A 19328-nucleotide genomic window follows, 5' to 3' on the forward strand; every position below is an offset into this window, starting at 1 on the left:
GATGGCACAGCAGAAGGTAAAATAACAAGCACTCAGCCTTTTCAGTTTTTTTTAGAAGTGAGGAATCTCCTATCATTCTCTTAATTCTCTTTTATCATTCTATTAATTTGCTTATAATTAAGATTACTCATTGAGGTTAAGTGAGATAATAAGTCTCTACCATGGCCAGAATAGGCAGAAACTAAATAATAAGTTTTTAGTGGCTCGGGATGCAAAGAGACTGTTCTACAAAGATCATTTCTCTTCCAAGCTACCAGGTCTTCCTGTCTATTATACCTACACCATTAAAAAATTAATTTTAGTATATTTCAATATATAGATAGTTTAAATGTGCGTACATATATACAGTTGTATGATAACAAATGAAAATATCTAAAGGTTTCAACTTCAGTATTTAAAATATAATCTCACCAAGCAGAAGACAACATTCTTACTACATGGTTTTTAACCTCTTAATTTGAATGTAGTGAAGAAAAAATATGTTTCTGTAGACAAGAAAAAATAAAAGTAAGAGTAATTGGGGCCGGCCTGGTGGCACAAGTGGTTAAGTGCACGTGCTCCGCTGCGGTGGCCCGGGGCTTGCCAGTTCAGATCCCAGGTGTGCACTGCTTGGCAAGTCATGCTGTGGCAGTGTCCCATATAAAGTAAAGGAAGATGGGCAGGGATGTTAGCACAGGGCCAGTCTTCCTCAGCAAAAAGAAGAGGATTGGCAGATGTTAGCTCAGGGCCGATCATCCTCAAGATAAATAAATAAATAAATAAAATTGGCTTAAAAAAAAAAAAGTAACAGTAATTGTGTGTTCATGAGGGACTTTTGCTCTCTGTTTTTAATATTTTTCCCCCCCAAAGCCCCAGTAGATAGTTGTATGTCATAGCTGCACATCCTTCTAGTTGCTGAATGTGGGACGCGGCCTCAGCATGGCCAGAGAAGCGGTGCGTCGGTGTGCGCCCGGGATCTGAACCCTGGCCGCCAGCAGCGGAGCGCGCGACTTAACCTCTAAGCCACGGGGCCAGCCCATTGCTCTCTGTTTTTAATCAAAGTAATTTCGTCAGAAAGTTCCAATTCAATTACTCCCATTCAATATCAGCCTTTTTTAAAGCAAAGTAGGAACCTTGGAATTACATATTTTATCCATATTCAATAGTAATACAACCACAGTTCAAATTGAAGTGACCGTCAAAATGCCACTACCCTTCAACATGAAGGAGCTCTGAAAATGTGTGCCGTGGCTGTCTCTCGGCCAAGACTCCCCGTTGGTTGGTGGTAGCAGCTCTGAGGTTGACTAGTGGCCCCTGAGTCCCAGCTGGGGGAATCTTCCAAACACAGAGGGTTCAGACGCTCAGTGGCTAAAACGAATGACAACTGTCAGCTGCATGTAAGAGAGAAGCCAATTATCTTCTCACATAATAAGCAGCTCAGAGGGAGGGAGTCAAGGCTGGGGCAGTGACTCAACAAGGTCCTCACATGTTGTCTGTGTAGCTTGTTGAGGGGCTGGCTAACGGGTCCAAGGGGGGCCCCCGGCCAGCACGTCTAGGTTCAAGACAGGAAGAAGGAACAGAGCTGTGCCAACTGTGTCCTTTCCCCCTTTTATCAGGAAGGCAAAAGCTTTTCTAGAAACCCTGAACAGACATCCACTTATATCTCATTGACCAGAACTGTTTCATGAAAAGTCTAGAAATGAGGAAAGCTGGGAAATTATTTTGCTGCCCCCTCCCCCACAGTATACTTTTGGAATACTTCAAAGGAAAAACTGGAGACAGATGAGCAATGAGCACTGTTTGCTTCTATTCGCACTTTGCCTGAAAGGGAGATTGGAATCATGTCCTTCTCCCCATGTGTTTGTGTAATCTCATGTAGTGTGGAGGCCATCCTCACAGGGGCAGGACCTCTCAGTCTCCAGCACGGGTGGGGGTGGGGTGGTTGCTGTGGGAAGTGACAGTCACAGGCTGCAGAGCCCCTAGTCCACATTCTCCTCATCCTCTGTGATGCCACGCTGGGACTTCTTGCCTTCCACCCTGGGCTGAGGCTTCTGAGCTCACTGTGGCCTCAGTGTTCGCTGTGAACATAGGGCTCTCGGAGCCAGTATCAGGGAGGGAGCCTGTGGGCACCAGAGGTCCGGCCATGCGGCTCTGGGAGGATGGCATGCCCCTCACGAAGGAGCCCCATCCCCTGCCTCAGGTTCCGCTTCCCTGGCTCGTCCCGAGCCTGGTGCTGCCGTCACTGGAGTCCTGCTGGTCGCTGTCAGCGGACTCTTCTTTGGTTTCCCGTGAGTCTCCCACACAAGTCGGCAGGTTTCTTACAGAGAGACAGAAAGGAAAACAGATCATGAGAGTCTGGACTTGGAAAGTGCAGAAGAGGCGTCAGGGAAGGGAGGATATTCCAGGCAGAGGGAACGGACTCTGCAGAGGCACAGAGGCATAGAGTCTTGGTGCCTTTGGGAGCTGTTGGTGGCCGGGTGTATTGGGTGACATTTGGTGGAGCCTCTCTGGGTCTGTCACTACCCTGGCTATTTAGAGCAGGCTTTGAGGTCTGGGAGTCCTGACTAGGTGGACTGAGTCCCTTGGGGAGATTTTGGCCCCCCCATATCAGGGCTGAGTTGTGCTCTGGTCTCAGTTGCAGACGGCTTGCCCAGAATGGGGAGTGGGCCTTTCCCATTGTCACCGGCCCCCTGTTCGTCCTCACCTTCAGCAGTCTCGTTTTCCTGAACTTCTCAGACGCTGGCATCTTGCATCAAGTTGAGCTCTTGGTCCCTGGGAGAAGGAGGTATCACCCTAAAGTCTAGTGCCTGCAGGGATGATTCCTAAAGTGCTGTTCCCCTCTCCCTTCCTTGGTTCTCAAGACCTCATCACCCCACATCCCCTTTGCTTGGGCCCTGCTTCTGGTGTTTCATTTCCCAAGCCACAGAGATGTGGAACAACAGCATTCTGGAGGCTTTCCAATTGCTCTGGAGGGGAGGGCCAGGCGTGACAGGGAGAGAAGCCAGCTCTTGGCAACCACTCACTTCTGTCTTCTTCCTTCCCACTGCACACACTCCTTACATCAATCACTGTTCCAAAGGCCTGCGTTCTCACAGAACTCCTCTGGCTGGAAGTCTACCTTCCCTTGGACAGCCAGCCTCTCTGAGTTTGGTCAGCCTGCTCACTGGGGACTAGGATAGCCCTGCCCACCTTCTCCCAACCCTTCCCTGAGCCCAGTGATGCTGCGAGGTGGCCCTCACCCCGGCAGCAGCAGAGTGATGAAGGGCTCCTGCTGCTGCCCAATCCTCTTCCCATGCCAGGTGCCAACGAACAGAGCCCCAGTACGGTGTGTGGGATATGGGTGAACCACATAGCCTTCCGCCTGCAGTGGTGCCCACAGTGCTGCTTCCACCGCCCGCCGCAGACCTACCACTGCCCCTGGTGCAACATTTGTGTGGAGGTGAGCTCCCCTCTCATCTGCCACCTTCCTGCCCACACCCCCACCCGCTCAGCACCTGGCCGGGACCAGGAGGCCCACTTGCACAGGGGACTAGTAGCAGGTCTGAAACCACTTCCAAGACTGCTAAGGGCAAGGGTGGCAGTAACTCCCAGCCATTCTTAGTCACTCATGCAGCTCACTGCCTCCCTGCCTGCACCTGGCCTGGGAGGCTGGCCTCTGCTGACCCAGGTGCTGACACGCTCAGGAGCATCCACATCTATGCTGCAGGCCTGGCCTGGGGAGCCTTACGTGTCCTCCTCTGGTGTCCATAACGCTGCCCCCTCCCCCTCTGCCCAGGAGTTAGACCACCACTGCAGGTGCGTCAACAACTGCATCCGTCAGTGCAACTTGGGCTTCTTCATGCTGCTCGTCCTATCCCTATGCCTCTACTCGGTCGCCATGCTGGTCACCTCTGTGGTTTTCCTCCTTCGCACGACTCACCGGCCCTTCTGCATGGACAAGGTCATTGCGTATCCACCAGGCTACGGGCCTATTTGGGGAGCAGTGGGGAGGGCGGGGGCAGTTGAGGGGCAGGGTCCCGGGGGCGGAGCGAATGGTGGGCGGGGCTAGAGAGAAAAGGGTGAGGAGGACCAGTCTGGACCAGCTGAGGATGGTAGTGTCGGGGAGATGAGTGTGGCTAGGGTTCAGTGCAGCGAGTGGAGAATCTAGCCAGGTCTTGGATGGAGGGGGCTAATGATGTGCAGGGGGTCTTGATGGCAGGGTGGGGTGAGGTTTACCAGGGGTTGGAGGGTGGGGAGAGGATGGACTGGCTGGTCGTGGGCGGGTCCGTTAGGGCCGGAGTCCGGGTGAGGGGCGGGGCCGAGGAGGACCGTTGGGGGCGCAGCTCCTTAGCTCGAGGGCAGCATCATGGTGGCGGTACCCGCCACTGGCTCCCTGTGCCTCTCTTGGTGCTTCTGCTGATGAAGGCCAGGTCGGTGAGCGCCGCCCAGCGCTCCTACGAGGACAAGGTACGCGGGTCCCCGGGGGCGCCACGACAGTGGGCTCTGGGCGGTCACCTTGCGCCTCCAGGGCCTCCGCGCTTTCCGCCCTTTCTCCCCCGCCCCGGTCCTCATGGCCTGACCTCCCTCGAAGGTGCCTCGTTAGCCCTTCAGACACAGATTCAGCTCAGATCTCACCTCCTCTAGGGGCTCCGGGGTCCCTCTCCCTCCCACGTGCACTGCGTCGAGGGCCTGCTGTGTGCTAGGCCGCGCGTGCATTATTTTGAGCGCTTGGCGTGGAGGTGAGGAAGGCCACATGCTGCGCTCCTGTTGGTAAGGAACCTGAAGTCAGAATAACTCCCGCCCGACGCCCTGGAACACTGAGAGAGGGGCCTGCCCTGTGCTGTGCAGCGCAGACTCAGAGGGAATGGAGAGTTCAGAGAGGACCGCGGTTGTAGAGCGTTTGGGGGGCAGAAGGCAGAGGGGAGGGCATTGCAGGTGAGGGGCAGAGCTTGCAAAAAGGCAGTGAAGCCTGAAAGTCTGTGGAATGTTGATAGGATGGTGAGGAGACAGTTGTAATTGGAGCAGAAAGTGGATGGGAAATCAAGTGGCCTGCTAGCGACTGGCCAGATGGAAAAGGCCCAGAAAGTCAGGTGGAGCATTAGTCTTGGTTTGGTGGAAACCTGGGAGCCAGGACAGGAGTGATTTTTTTTTTTTTTAACATGGAGTAAAATTCACCCTTTTTTAGTGCCCAGTTATAGGCGTTTTGACAAAGGCATGCAGTTCTGCAACCATGTCCACAGTTAAGATTTAGAACAGTTCCATCACCCTCCAAAATTCTCTGAAGCCACTTTTGTAGTTGGTTTCTCCCCATACTTGCTGCCCCTGGCAACCACTGATTTGTCTTCTATCCCTCTTGTCTTTCCTTTTCCAGAGTCTCTTGTGAATGGAATCATAGGTTTTTGAGTCTGGTGTCTTGCACTTAGCATAATGCATTTGAGATTCCTCCATGTTGCTGCTGATAGGAGTTCTTTCTTCCTTTTTCTTGCTGTGTACTGTTCCATCGTATGGATGTACCACAGCCTGTTGATCCATTTGCCAATCGAAGGATATTTGGGTTCCCGGTTTTTGGTGATCATAAAGAAAGTGGCTGTAAACATTCGTGTACAGGCATGTGAGCATAAGTTTTCATTTTTTTTAAGAGTGGCATTGCTGGGTTATAAGGTAACTGAATGTTTAACTTGATAAGAAATTGTCAAATCGTCTTCCAAAATGGTTGTACCCTCTTGCATTCCCATGAGTAATATATGAGAAATCCAGTTGCTTCTGCATCCTCACTAACATTTGGCACTGTCAGCTTTTCTTGGTTTCTGTTTTTCCATTTACCTAGTCTAATAAACGTTTACTGGTATCTCATTATGGTTTGAATTTGCATCTTCTTAATGACTAATGATGTTGAGCATCTTTTCATGTTCTCATTTGCCACCTGTATATCTTTGATTAAATGTCAGTTCCAACCTTTTGTCCGTTAAAAGTATTGTGTTGTTTTCTTAGTATTGAATTTAAAGAGTTCTTTCTATATTCTGGATTTAAATATATGATTTGCAAGTATTTTCCCCTAGGCTGTGGCTTGTCATCACATTTTTTCAGAGTGTCTTTCAAAGATGAGAAGTTTTAAATTTTGATAAAGTGAATTTGCAGTTTTTTTCTTTTATGGATTGTGTTTTTGGTGTTGTAATTAAGAAATCTTTGCCTAACCCAAGGTCACTAAGATTTTCTCATCTGTTTTCTTCTAGAAGTTTTATAGTTTTAGATTTTCTGTTTTTGCCTCTGACTCATTTTGGGTTAATTTTTTTATATGATGCAAGGTGTGGGTCAAGATTTATTTTTTGCATGTTGGTTGTTCCAACACCATTTGTTGAAAAGACAATCCTTTTTCCATTGAGTTGCCTTTTCACATTCCTCAAGGATCAATTGACTCTATAGGTGTGTGTATTTCTGAACTCCCTGTTCTTTTGCCACTACCACACTGTCTTCATTGGTAGCTTTCTATTAAGTCTTGAAATCACAGAATGTGAGATTCCCAGGTTGTTGTGTTTTTTCAAATTTCTTTTGGCTATCATAGTTCCTTTCACTTTCCATGTAAATTTTAGAATCAGCTTTTCCTACACTTCATGTTGATCTCATGAATCAAAATTTATTTATTTATTTATTTATTTATTTATTTATTTATTTATTTATTTATTTATTTTTTTTGTGAGGAAGATCAGCCCTGAGCTAACATCTGTGCTAATCTTCCTATTTTTGCTGAGGAAGACCAGCTCTGAGCTAACATCTATTGCCAATCCTCCTCCTTTTTTTTTCCCCAAAGCCCCAGCAGATAGTTGTATGTCATAGTTTCACATCCTTCTAGTTGCTGTATGTGGGATGCGGCCTCAGCATGGCTGGAGAAGCGGTGCGTCAGTGTGTGTCCAGAACCTGAACCCGGGCCTCCAGTAGTGGAGCGTGCGTGCTTAACCGCTAAGCCACGGGGCTGGCCCAAAATTTATGTCTTTACATTTGACATTTTGATTGTCAATTTAGTCAAACAATTTTTTTTTTCCCTAGGAAGATTCACCCTGAGGTAGCATCCATGGTATCCTCCTCTATTTTGTGGTTTGTGGACCGCTAGCACAGTGTGGCCGTTAACAGAGTGGTGTAGGTCTGCGCCCGGGAACCTAACCCAAGCCACCAAAACCGAGCAGCCGAACTTAACCACTAGGCGACTAGGGCTGACCCTAATCAAACTCTTTTAGGCATTTAATTAAAATTTTGATTAGAACACTAGTTTCGCTTAAATCTTTAAACACTTTAAAGGACGCAGAACTCAAAATCTCACAATGGTTAGTGTTGGTTTTGGCCACAGTGGGACATTATGGAGCTGTCTTGACTGTTCCTCCTCCAGGGCTCCACTGCCCTCTGTGGGGTCCTGGTTCATTTTGATGGAGAACAGTGTTGAAGATCAATGTCTTTGTGACAGGGGCATGGGACACAGGAGAGCTGGTGGTGGGTGGAGGTGGTCACCACCATTTTGTAGCTAGGAGTCTTGAAGTCGGGGTGAGAGTCGGCGTGTGCTGGGGAGGAGGATGCGAGGGGGTGGTGGGTGGAGTGCAGGGGGGAGGAGAACCGGGTCAAGAGTGTCTAGGGGTGAAGTTGACCTTTGGGCTTGACCTTTACAGCACTGGGTGCTCAGGACTTTGAACCCGGATTTCCAAGGCCGTGTGAGTTTGGTTGGGAATGTGATTGGGCCCCAAACCACTGCCCTTCCAGATAGTGAAATTCAGTGAAGGCACAAGTTTAGAAAAAATGAGAGAGGGGAAAGCAGAGAAGTGGGGGGAGCGGGGTGTGGAGCTGTCTTTGGAGCAGCTTAATAGAACAAGGCAGATCTGAAAGCATATTTGGAAGGAGGCAGCAGGAGGATGTGTGTGGCCAAAGGAGGCAGAGACGGGGCAGATGCTGCCAATGGGGGTGCCAGGTGATGGAGGGATCCCCGAGATGGCAGGAGTTGGGGGTGCGGGGCCAGGGGTCGCGTGGAGAGAGCTCCTCGGAAGTGGGTTGGGGGAGGCCTTGGCTGACCCTTCCGGCTTCCCCGCCCTTGGGGTCTTGCTGCAGCCCTGGGCTGAGCTGACCGGCTCAGGGAGGGCAGTGGGGGCGGCCTGCCCAGTCCTGCTGGATCTGAGCTCCTCGTCCCACCCTCGCCCCCTCCAGTACCAATACCGACATGGACACAACCCTTTCGACCTTGGCTGTGCCAAAAATTGGTATTGGACACTTTGTGCAGCGCTGGGACCCAAGTGAGTTGGCAAACCAGAGGCCTGAGTGGTGGCCCTGGGGCTGGTGGGGTGGGGTGAAGCTGGGTCATCTCGCCTGGCCCCTTAGCAGAGCTCCCAGGCCCTTCCGCTCACTCTTCCTATTGTTTTGGGGTTTTCCCCAGGGCCTTGTGGGAGCCTCCCCTTCCTTGCCTCTGTCAGCTCATGCCCCAAGAAAAGGGGTAGAGGGCATGGCAGCCTGGATGAGACAGGCCCCAGCTCTCTGCAGGGACGGGCCCTTGGCCTTGTGCTCCACAAGCTGAGGGGAAAAAGGCGAGGGTGGCCACGACCCCTTCCATCTGGTGTGTTGATCCCCAGGTCAGGCTACAGAGAGTGGAGGCCTGACTGGGTGCCCATGCAGATCCTGCACATCCCGAAATGCCCCTCCACGCCCAGTCTCGAGCCCACCTCTGGGTCTCTACCAACCAGGGCAGAGTCCCCAGCGGAGTGGTGAGGCTTCAGCCCTCCAGGAGATGAGGTGTCTCTCTGTGCTTGCGTCTGTGTGTGTGTGTGTGTGTGTGTGTGTGTGTGTGTGTGTATGCAAGCGTGGGTGCCCTTTGTACTGGGAAAGGGCATGTGCAGATTAGGGAAAGCCTCCGCCATTGAGGGCTGGCCCTGAAGCAGGAGCACACAGAGCTCAAGGGCGGGGGATTATAGCCCTGAGGAGTGTTGAAAGTAGAGTCACAGGCCTCCAGAATACACCAGGGGTCCCTGGAGACACAAAGGGAAAAGACCACACCACTCACTTGCTGATTGGCTTTGGGCCAGTCACTTACCTTTTCTAGCCTTCAGTTTCCTTAGCTATTGGTGACAACTGAGACTAGTCCAGTGGTTTAAATTTTGGGAGGCGGATTCCTTTGCCTGCCTCCTACAGCTGCCCTGCTGCACTGTGTGTTGGGATCAAGGGAGTGGAGGGATGAGCTGGACTCTGGGGGCTGAGACAAAGACCCTGGGAGGGATAAGCCAGGGTCCAATACTGGCTGGCTCTGTGACCTTGAGCAAGACACTCAACATTTTCGTCATCCTTCAAATCGGAAAACCATAACAACCACAGTGAGGACTGGAGATGATGGAAGAGAAAACCCAGCAGTGCCTGGATGTCAGCCCAGGGAATGTCCCGGCCTCCGCCCTGCAGCCCCGCTGTCTGCCTGCAGGGGGCGAGCGCTGCTTGGGAATTCGCCCTGCCTGGCCAGGTCCAGCCTGGCAGCACAGGAGGCTCTGGGGTGGGTTGGGGCTGGCCCTCAGGCTAGGAGTGGACCCTCCCTTGGCCTCATCACGGGGTGTTCCCCATCACAGTCCACCGTGCATCTTTCCTCCAAGCGGGTCTCACCCTGGTCGCTCCCTCCTGTTTGGGAGTCAGATGCTGTTCTGGTCCTGTTCCTGGGGGTGGGGGTTCTAGACCCGGTGAGTCTGCAGACCTCTGGGTGGGGGGAGGGAGGAGGAGAGAACCACGTCAAACTGGGCTCCTCTAGTGTGCTGTGTGTGAGCTTGGGAATGGGAAATAACGGCACCTTCCTGGCAGGTGGTCAGAGGATGAAATGAGGTTGTACATGCAAACACCAGGTACACAGTAGGCACACAGTGAATGCAGCCGGTACCATTATGATTATTTTCTCCATCACACTGCTGACAGACCACCCTGTGTTCCTTTCTGAAGCAAGTTCTCAGAATTCCTGGGCCCCCAGACCACGAACTCAGAATCTCGGGGTGTGGGTGGGTGGGAATCTAAATCTGAATTTTTGTCCAGTGCCCGGTGTGATGCTGCCACCCTGATGTTTCCAAACTACTGTCTCAGGAGGGGAAGATGGGCACCAGCCACACTGCTTCCTGCCCCCCTTGTCTCCAGGGGAAATCGGGATATGGTGAGGGTGAGAAGGCAGGATGTGGCTGAAGGGCCAGATGAACAGCCCGGGGCCCGTGGAGGTGTGTGCGCCTGTGTGTGCATGCCCGAGCTTTTGTGTTGGGGCAGGAGCTCGTCCTTGGTTAGTGTCAGCACAGCCTGAGGAGGCGGGTGACCTCCAATGTAGGACATGGCTTCAGTGCCCTACAGGCTGAATCCCCTAGAGGCTGCCCTTTCCTCTTCCTCCCACCCTGACTGTGGTGGCCTCGGGCCCCTCTGTGTCTGGGCCTTGCGTCACCCCCGGCTCTGGCCCTGGCTCTTTGAGCTCCTGGGCAGCCTCGCCTAACCCCAGGGACTCCAGCTCTATCGTGTCCCCTTGCCCTGGTCCCAGCATCTCCCCAGTCCCAAGCTCCCTTGGGGTGCAGGCTTGTTCTCAGCTCTCATCATGCTTAACTCAGGGTTAACCAACGGTTCCGGGGAGGGGTGCAGGGTATTCATTGACATTCAAAAAGGCAGCCTTGGGAGGTTTGGGCCTTGCCGTCAATGACTTCATTGGCCACATTTACACTGCCTGGGGCCTGCATTTATTGAGTGAAGCTGAAGCAGCCTCCTCTGTCTGGGAAGCCCACAGTCCATGGTTAAGTGGCGAGGGGAGGGGGGTATGAGGCCTTTGGAGCCCCTGAGCCCAGGTGTGCATGTGGCGCACGAATCTGTGTGGGTCTCCCGTCTGTGTGTGTTCAGAGGGCACAGCTCAGCCCAGGCTGCCCAGCAGTGAGGAGAGGCTCTCAGGCCCACTCCCAAATGGGAGTCCTGGGGGTGGTCTGGGCCTGGGCCTCATAGGAGGAGGATCCAGGAACGTGGGCCAAGGCCTGGAGGGGCATATGCATGGAACGGGGTGAGTGTAGGAGTGGCGCCTGCTGGAGCCCCAGCTCTGCAGGAGGCTGGGAAGGCCAGGCCCCATTTTGCCAAATATATAATAATATAAAAAATTCCTATGCTGTTCCGGTAATACATACAGGATGTAAAATTGTAGGTAGACTAGAATTTGTACAAATGTTAAATAAAAGCATAGAGAAAGGAAGGGCCAGCCTTGTGAACTAGTTGCTAAGCTCTCTCTGCTTTCGTGGCCGGGGTTCGTGGTTGCAGATCCCAGGTGCAGACATACACCTTGCTCTTCAAGTCATGCTGTCGCAGCATCCCATGTGCAAAACAAAGAAAGATTGGCACAGATGTTAGCTCAGGGCCAATCTTCCTCACCAAAATAAATAAACAAAATAAATAAATAAATAAAATGAATCAGCACTCCCATTATCAGCAAAAGAAATTAAACTAAATAAATTGAAAATAAAAAAGAAAAAGGGAATTATACTATGATATTTATAGTTCCTGCCTCTGAGTGGTGGGATTACATATGAATTTTTCTCCTTTTACTTTGGTATTTTCATATTCAGTTTACTGAACAAAATTTATTTTTACAGTAGCAATGTTTACTTTTAAGAAAAATACAGGGGGCTGGCCTGGTGGGCCAGTGGTTAAGTTCAGTGCACTCTGCTTTGGTGGCCCGCGTTCAGTTCCAGGCGGAACCTACACCACTGGTCAGTGAGCGTGCTGTGGTGGTGAGCCACATCCAAAATACAGGAAGATTGGCAACAGATGTTAGCTCAGGGCGAATCTTCTTCAAGGAAAGAGAGGAAGATTGTCAACAGACAGTAGCTCAGGGCAAATCTTCATCAGCAAAAAAAAAAAAAAAAAAAAATTACAAACAAAAGATAAAGTCCAGATAGCTGGAAACCGAAATTTATTCAGTAGATTTCTAAAAGCCAATGTCCATTGTCAGGAGCGAGAGTCACTGCTGGAAGCCTTTCCTTGCCCGGCACCCCCCACGCCCTACTCAGCTCTCATCCTCATCAGATCACTGAGAGCTGAGAGCAGAAACCACCCTTTCCTGAGCCATCAAGGCCGAGCCTTTCCCAGTCCTCGCTGTCCTTGACTGCTCCCTCCTCCGTGAAAAGCCCCCTCCCCTTGACTCCCAGACCGCAGTCCTCCTGGTTCCCCCCTGGCCTCTGACCCCAGGTCTCCTCCACTGATTCCTCACCCTCTCACACACCCTGTGTTCTCCAAACTCAGTCAGGACAGCTCAGCTCTTCTCTGTTGATTGAGGTTTCCGATTTCCCTACCACTCCTTCAGACTCCCAGCAACCACGTGAGCTGTTTCCACCTCTAGGACTTTCCAGGTGGCTTCTGCCTGCTCAGCTTTTCTCCCTGAGCTGCGTGTGGCTGGCTCCTTCTCATCTCTGAGCTCTCTGCTTCAATGTCCCTGCTCAGCTAGCCTCCCCTCGGCCCTGTGTGACGTTGCCCCCACCATCCCTCCTCCCACCATGGTGTAGCTCCACGAAGGCAGGGACTCTTTGGGGCTTGTTCTCCATTCCACCATCCAACTGCCTGGAACAGAAACTGTCTGTGACTATTTCTTGAATGAAAGAAATGACCCCGTGACAATTGCTATTGTTGTCTCCATTGCATAGGCTTTTCCAGGCAACTAGGCTGAGAGAGATAAGCACCTTGCCCAGGGTCACAGCCTGGAAGTGAAGGAGCTGGATGGAAACCCAGGGGTCCTGACGCTAAGCCCGTTTTCTTCACCGTTACACACACTCACTCTTGGTGTGTGTTCACATGGATACGGGAGAGAGCGTGGAGTGACATAGACAATGAAATGCAGCCCTAAAGGGTTGTTTCAGTTGATGAAGGTGGGGATGGGCATGTCCTGACTGTTCAGTACAGAAGTGCTTCTGCATGCAGTGTCTTGTGAGTGCTGGCTTGGGTACTCGACTCTTTCTCGTAGTCGCAGCATCTACAGGCTCCTGTGTGCACCTCCACAGCGCAGAAGCTGAGAGAGAGCAGGGCCTGAGCACCCATAGCCTGCCACCCCTCGCTCCATCACACTCATTTGTCTTCTTAGAAGATTGTCCCCCACCGTATTTGTCTGCATCATCTTAATAGATATTATGGGACAAAAGTGTTCTATCGCCTAAAGATCTGCCTTAGACAAAAGAAATGCCTTAAACAAAGTTAAACGTGTTTCTTTCCTGCAGAGCATACTGGACTTTTTAATCTGATTTACATTATTAATTTCCAAAAGGATGTCATAGACCACAGCTTGTACAAAACTTGTGTTTCTGCCGACTCTGTTTTCACGATGCGCTCCTCGGGATTCTTATTCCAGGAACACACTTTGGGACCTCATGGACAACCAGACCGTTATCAGTCCTGTCTCACGCTGTGTGCTGGGAGCCAAAGGGCCCTGGGAGGGAGGGAGGGACAGGCCAGAGCCATAGGGGCCACCGCTCCTTATCAATTGGCTACTGGCTCAGGGCCTGGTGCTCTCACTCGCCTGGGGTCCAGCTTTATCTGAGTCCTGCCTGACTGCGTGATCTTCTCTCCCTCTCCAGCTCTGCAGGCAGGCACTGAAGGGCAAGGAGGGGTGGGCAGGAGGGGGCCCTGAGGGAGGCGGCTCCCACTGGCCCTGTTGCCTGCTGGCCTTTCCCAGAGGACTCAGGCCACAGGTAGGTGGAGTGGCCGGTCTTCCCCTCTGGCTCTTTCCCTCTTGGAGCCTTTTGTGCCCACAAGTTCCCAGAATCTCTCTCAGAGTTCACCCCGGAGGAATTGGATCCTGTCTGCTGGCTGAGTTCCCTGGCTCCTGACTCCTCCCTGTCCCTAGGTGTGGTCCCTCCTGCCTCCCTCCCACAAATGCCTTTGGCCACCCCTTGCCCCTGGCCCACCCCCATCCTACTTCCCCCACTAAGGCGTCTTCTAGGGCAGTGGTAGGGACAGAGTTCTCAATCCTCCCTGCAAGACCTCCTGGACAGCAACCCTCCCTCCCCCAGAACCTGTCCGGAGCTCAGTCTCTGGTGCCCTGGCGATGGGAGAGTCAGGGCTGAGGCCTAGGCTGTGTTGGTGCTGTTGGCCCGGCGTGTGGAAGGGAGGACCAGCTGGAAAAGCCAGATGAGGCCTTTGTGGGTTTCCCAAAGCCCGGCCCACCACATGTAGATGACGGGCTTATCCAGCCACACAGCAGCGAAGGTTGCAGCAAATGCGAGGGAGGCTGTATTTCAGAGGCAGAGGTACTGAGTGAGATTTCTGAGCATTTTGACACATTTTGAAAAACTGACAATTTTGATAAGCCGATTATATGCTTATGAACTATTTTATTGACTGGTGATTTCTCTTCTCTCTCAGAATAGATTTAAACCTATCTGAGGCCAAAGAGTGTGACCCTAGGTTCCTGGCACAGGGCCTCACACATACTCAGTGCTCCTTAGAATTGGTTGCATGACTTCTAAAGTAATAAAATCATGGCAACAGCAACCGCTAATGTGTATTAAGCTTTTATGGACCACCAGGTGCTGTGTGAAATACAATATGTTCCTGATCTCATTTCAATCTTATAAACACTCTTATCAGGTAAATACTATCTTTATTCCCAATTTCCAGTTAAGGAAACTGAGTTTCAGAGAGGTTATGACATCAGATTGGATAGAAAGCTGTGGAGGTATGGAGAGAGCTGAAGGGACCTGCTATAGGGGCTCTGTTGAGGTTCGGGTGAAGATTTTTGATGGTAAGGAAAGGACTCCTAGAGGGTCAAGAGAGTGAATTCTGGGAAAGCAGAGGCGGCTCTTGCCGGGAGCTCTTGGGGAGTAGATGCGATCAGAGGAGCAGTTACTGCTGTGGTACCAAGAGGACTCCCTCCTCCTGTCCGCGAACACCTCCAAGTATCTCCCCAGGGTCAACAGAATCCTCTCCCTCTCTCAGCCTCCTCCTAAAGTACATGCTGGGGACAGGACAATGCAGGGAACCAGGAGTCTCAGGGGCCCCATTACCTCCTGCGGTGGGGATAAAGGCACAACAAAGAATCAAGGGCACTGAGCCCCAGAGGGTCCATCACCTTGGCAGCCCTGACAAAGACACAGGCTGACTCAGCTTCCTCAAACTATGTGCACAGAGCGCTCCCTGGGTCGTTCATCTCTAGCCAGCGAGAGGCCTTGAGCTTAATGGGCCAAAGCCCTGAACCTTAGCCTTCTCCAGAGCCGATAACAGGGTGCTGAGGGTGTTCTCCATAACTTCTTCAGGACAGCGTTGGGGGTGGGGGAGGCAAGAGAGGGGAGTTGAAGAGCAGGAGGGAGTCGGGAAGGGAGGCGGCTGGGCTGACACTCAGTGCTCCCACAGCTGGGTTGTAGGGGCTGTGAGGTCCAGGGGAGACTGGCGAATTCTCAAGATGGCTGAGGATGGCGGGAGGAATGGCAGGGTGTGGGTGAGGGGGAGGACTTTAGCTGTGACGGGGTACTTCTGCCCCACCCAAAGTCCCTCAGCGGCTATCTTCTGTGCAGGGTGACCCGTGACTAGTCCAGGGCGAAGCCCTGACTCAAGGCCAGCCGATTCATAGCTCCGCTGTGGCAAGAGAGGACGAGCTGGACCAGCCAATCAATTCTTCTCTTGACAGTTTTGGACTGCTACCTCTCAAACACCGATTTTTAGAGCCAAGAAGAACACAGCTTCCTTCGTTTCATGTTTTTGCCTTAATTTCCCTCACAAAATTGTATGATAACGTGATACGACACCTATCCCTTCAGTTTGGCTTTCTCAGTGTAAGGGTCATTTTTGACAGATAAAAATACGCAAAAGAAACCTGAGATTCACCGTGTTTTCCCCAGGACTCCTCAATCATTTGATGTTTAAAAGCCGTGCTCTCTCTTTTCAACAAATTCTTATTGAGATAAAATTCACATAACATAAAATTCAGCATTTTCTTCTTTAAAGTGCATAAATCAGAGGTTTTTAACGTATTTGTAATGTTGTACAACTATCTCCATTAATCTAATTGCAGAATATTTCCATCATCCCAAAAAGAAGCCTCATACTTCCCAATTCCTCCTTCCTCCCATCCCCTGGCAACCACTAATCTACTTTCTGTCTCAACGGTTTTGTCTCTTGTGGATGGTACATCTAAAGAGAATCATACAATATGTGGCCTTTTGCATCTGACTTCTTTCATTTAGCATGTTTTCAAGGTTTATTCATGTCATAGTATGTATCAGTACTTCACTCCTTCTCATGGCTGAATAATAGTCTGTCATACGGATATGTCATATTTTGTTTTATCTACTCATCATCTAATGGACATGTGAGTTGTTTCCCTGTTTTTGGCTACTATGAATAATGTTGCTACTTCGCTGAGCTCATTTGTTAGCTCTGTGTGTGTGTGTGTATGCGTGTGTGGGTGGGTGGGTGTGAGTGTGTGTGTATTGTTTAGGGTTTTCTATATACAAGATCATGTCATCTGCAAATGGATATAGTTTTACTTCTTCCTTTCCAGTGTGGATGCTTTTGTTTGTTTTTCTTGCCTAACTGCTCTGGCTAGAACTTGCAGCACAGTGTTAAATGGAAATGGCAAAAGCAAGCACACTTGTCTTGTTCCTGATCTTACGGGGAAAGCTTTCAGTCCTTCTGACATCAAGTACAATTTAACTGTGGGGTGTTCATCAATGCCCTTTATCGGGTTGAAGAAGTTCCCTTCCATCCCTGGTGTGTGAGCGTCTTAATCACAGAGGGGTGTTGGATTTTGCCAAATGCTTATTCGCCATTGAGATGATCATGCTGTGTTTTCGCTGCACTCTATTAATATGGTGTAGTACGTTGATTGACTTTTGTGTGTTGAACCACTCTTGCGTTCTTGGGCTAAATCTTACTTGATCCTGGTGTGTAATCCTTTAATATGCCCCGGTTTCAGTTCTCCAGTATTTTGTTGAGGGTTTTTGCATCTATATCCATGAAGGATACTGGTCTGCAGTTTCTATGTGTGTCATGTCTTCATCTGGCTTTGGTGTTATGGGGATACTGACTTGCTAGAATGAATTGGATAAAGTCTTCCTTCTTCTGTTTTTCGGAAGAATTTGAGAAGGATGAGTGTTCATTCTGTAATGTGTTGAGAATTTACCAGGGAAGCCATAGGCCATTCTTTTCTGAAGAGCCTGCCATGTTGTCCCTTCTTCAATGTTTAGCTGTTTTAGACTAGCTCCTTATCGGTTCATGGCCGTTTGGGTGACTTCAATGGTATTCTAATATCACTTCTATAAACATCATTAAATTCTGCTTCTTTAGCAAGATTTTAAATGTCACTTTGCAGTAAGTTTTCATTATACCTGCACTTGGCATTGTTTTACATTGCAGTTGAGATGGGAAATGAAGATGCTACTTTTGAGTGAAAGGTGACGTTTGGGTGGGGCCTCATTTCTTGTTCATGAGTGAATATTTTTGCGTTCTGGTGTTTTTGTTTACTACGTAACATGCTAACTTTAGGGATTCAGAGGTTGACAACTAGGAACGCAAAAAGGCCCCTGAATTCTAAAACTACAAACACCGAAGTACATGGTGCTAATTTCAGTAAATTAATGAAAGAGAAGTCCACAAACAGATTCTAAAGAGTAGCCTGCAGAATGTTTATTAGGCAATGATTTTGGGATCAACACCTGTGGAAGGGAAGGGAAGGGAAGGGAAGGAAGCGGGCCTGAGCAGAGGGAGCAGTCCATCTGTGGTAAGGGCCCCACAAAAGCCTCAGGCAATCCAGAGGTCACATGGGGGCTGGGATGGCCCTTCAGGATTGTCCTGCACTGGGGCAAAGTGGCTGGGCCTTGAAACTCTCCTGTTGACCAGTCCCTGGATGCAAACAAACTGCCCCTGAAGGAGGCGGGACCTTGGGTGAGGCAATTTCCTTTCGAGGAGGCTACCCTCAAAGCAGAGGCTGTCTTCCAGCAGCTGGGGGATAGATTCTGCCTTCCAGGACTGGGGTCTGGGAGGCACCTCCCAGGGCCACCCACAGATCTTAGCATATATGAAGAACTTAGTAACTGTTGTAAGAGGAAAAGGAAAGCTTACTTGATAAATGATGCTGGAACAATTTACTGTGATGACATGAGTGACATACACGATTAGACCTTTACCTTATGTCTTACCACTACCTGAATGTCAGATAGATTAAAGATTTAAATGACAAAGAAAATAAGAAGTATAGGTAAATATTTATCAGACAGAAGGAGAGGGAAAGACTTAGAAGAAAGGTAAGATGATGCTAAGGAAATATCAATAGATTTGATTACAGAAAAACAACAAAACCTGATATTCAAAATCGCACACAAAATTAAAAGGCAAAGGACAAACCAGGAATATATTTGCAATAAACAGTGCCAAAAGTTTTAAAGAAAGGAGCTCCTGTAAATCAGAAATAAAAACCCAACACTTCCATCAAAAGCACAATGAGATACCACTTGATACCCATTAGGATAGATGTTATAAAACAGCAACAGAAGAAAACAGAAAGTGTTAGCAAGGATGTGGAGAAATTGGAACCCTTGCACATTGCTGACAAGAATGTGAAATGGTGCAGCTGCTGTGGAAAATCATATGGCCGTTCCTCAAAAAATTAAAGATAGAATTACCATACGATCCAGATCTTCCGCTTCTGGCTATGTACCCCAAAGAATTGAAAGCAGGGACTTGAATAGATATTTCTACCCTCTTGTTCATAGCAGCTTTACTCACGATCGCCAGAAGGTGGAAAGGACCTAAATGTCCAACAACAGATGAATGGATAAAGAAAATATGGCATATGCATACAACGAAATATTATTGGGCCTTGAAAAGGAAGGAAGTTCTGATACACGCTACAACATACCAACTTTCAGGACTGCTAAATGTCAGAGACGAATCTTGAGGACATTATGCTAAGTGGAGTAAACCATACGCAAAAAGACAGATATCCTATGATTGCACTTGTATGAGGTACCTAGAGTAGTCAAATTCATAGAGTCAGAAAGCAGAACAGTGCTTATCAGGGGCTGGAGGTAGTGGAGAATGAGGAGTCATTATTTAATGGGTACAGAGTTTCTGTTTGGAATGATGAAAAAGTTCTGGAATGAATAGTAGTGATTGTCACATAGCAATGTGAATGAACGTAATGCCACAGAACTGCTCATTTAAAAATGGTTAAAATGGTAAATTTTATGTTATGTTTATTTACCACATAAAGAAAAGAAAAATACCCCAAGATATAAACTTGAAATGTGAGTGCTAAAAGATATAAAAGGGCAATTAACAAAACAACTAGAATAAAATGACCTACAGGTGTATAAAAATATTTAATTTCATAAGTAATTTAAGAAGATATAAATGAAAAGATCAGCATATCATTTGTC

The 19328-nt window shown here is 49.4% G+C and overlaps 1 pseudogene; it reads left to right on the plus strand.

The window, feature by feature from the left end:
* Positions 1-2122: 2122 nt before the first annotated feature.
* On the plus strand, positions 2123-8288 carry LOC131415087 (palmitoyltransferase ZDHHC19-like; annotated as a pseudogene).
* The last annotated feature ends 11040 nt before the right edge of the window (positions 8289-19328 follow it).

The sequence above is a fragment of the Diceros bicornis genome, chromosome 15 (assembly GCF_020826845.1).
Source record: "Diceros bicornis minor isolate mBicDic1 chromosome 15, mDicBic1.mat.cur, whole genome shotgun sequence".
NCBI lineage: Eukaryota > Metazoa > Chordata > Mammalia > Perissodactyla > Rhinocerotidae > Diceros > Diceros bicornis.